The following is a 1,596-nucleotide window of genomic DNA, read 5'->3' on the forward strand; positions in this document are numbered from 1 at the left end:
ATTTAACACCCTGCTGAGTGTGACAGGCTCTCTATCACCGGAAGAGTTAACTCTTTATGCTGGAGGTCAAAGCTTAGCTTGTGTGGGTGACAGAGTGATAATTATCCCCCAGGCTGCAGAGAGTTTAAATAATGATTCGGGCGCTGTGGGAGGTCACAGGCTTTTCATGTTGAACTTTCTAGTGAAATGTCTTCATTGAGTTTCATGTCTGATACCCTACACAGATTCAGAATTTGTTAAAAACTGAACTCAAAATGGTGAGATTTGCTGTCTTATAGGCAGAGATTCACTCACCCGGGGCAAAGACTTAGATTTGCTTCCCGCCCTGGAGAAGTTCTCCATCCCCACGCCCCCCACCCTACACCTCTGGTCTCTCTCTTCTTTTGTAGCTGTGGAGCCCCTCCTGATCCACCACAAAGGTGACGCTTTAAATCGCCTCATTTTCCACTTCTGCTTTATTAATTTAGGAGCCGCTTCTGGGCTCACTTCTATTTTACCAACGGTGCCCCTTCTAATCTGTCATGGAGGAGAGACTTGAATTAAGTGATTTCAAACATAACCTTCATGGTGGATCAGGAGGGGTGCCGCCACACCCAAATAAGAGAGCACTGATCTGCCACAGAGGGGAAGCTTGACATTGCTTCATTAATGCCTCTCCTCTGTGGCTCAGCTGGGGCTTTCTGAATGCCGCAGAGTGGAAGTGAGGCTTGAAATAGCCCGATAGGAGAGTATCTGGCTTGCCACGTATCTGGCATGCTTGAGCTTGCTTTTAGCATAACATTTCAGAAAAACTTAGGACTTGCTACACACCTTCTCTTATACAGGAAGTTTTGATTTTCTGGAGCTTTTACTAAGTTCTTCAGGTTTGGAGATGACAACCTGCACAAGGCAGGAATGAAAAGCAAGCCTCTGAAAGAAGTAGTGCAATGACGATGGGATTTGAACCCATGCGTGCAGAGCACAAAGGATTAGCAGTCCATCGCCTTAACCACTTGGCCACCTCATCGGAAATACACTTTGGTCATGCATCCAAGTGGCTTTCTGAGCTCAGCTGAGTGTGGGAACATAACCCCAGCAGCATTTTAACCCGCGTGAGTAACTCGGTCATCTTCTTTCAAATTCCATGCTATCAGGATATGTGTCAAGCAATCTTCATATAGTCTGAAAAAAAGTGGCGCTGTGGCTTAGTTGTGTAGCGCTACCCCCGATAGGGCCGCTGTAATATACGGGCCTCCTGTCCCACACCAGTGATGACTCACCCTCACCTGGATCCAAGTAACACCAATACACCGTTTAAAGTTTTAGATGGGCTTTATTCAAGTGACAAAAAGCCCTGGAAATAGATAAACTTAATAACAAGATAATAATATCAAATGCAATGATATGATACAACCGCTCAGCAGATTAAACCAGCATTGGTGTTCGTTCACTTTACCCGCCAGTGGGAGGCCTTGCCTGAAATGCACTGAGCGAGTGGTGAACGACACTGTCAGTTACACAATACAGCGATACTGTTCAACAGGTATCTAAAAGCAATATGACTATAATACCCTATCTAGGTCTCATAGGTTCTAGCTAACCACTGGCCAGTGGGAA

At 45.6% G+C, this 1,596-nt stretch overlaps 1 non-coding gene across 1 annotated transcript; it reads right to left on the reverse strand.

Annotated features, from left to right (window-relative positions):
• Nucleotides 1–924: 924 nt before the first annotated feature.
• TRNAS-GCU lies at nucleotides 925–1,006 on the reverse strand. Its single transcript has one exon. It is a non-coding gene; the product is annotated as a tRNA-Ser (tRNA).
• Nucleotides 1,007–1,596: the final 590 nt, after the last annotated feature.

Source organism: Nanorana parkeri, unplaced genomic scaffold (assembly GCF_000935625.1).
Source record: "Nanorana parkeri isolate BGI_ZX_2015 unplaced genomic scaffold, ASM93562v1 scaffold724, whole genome shotgun sequence".
Taxonomy (NCBI): Eukaryota; Metazoa; Chordata; class Amphibia; order Anura; family Dicroglossidae; genus Nanorana; species Nanorana parkeri.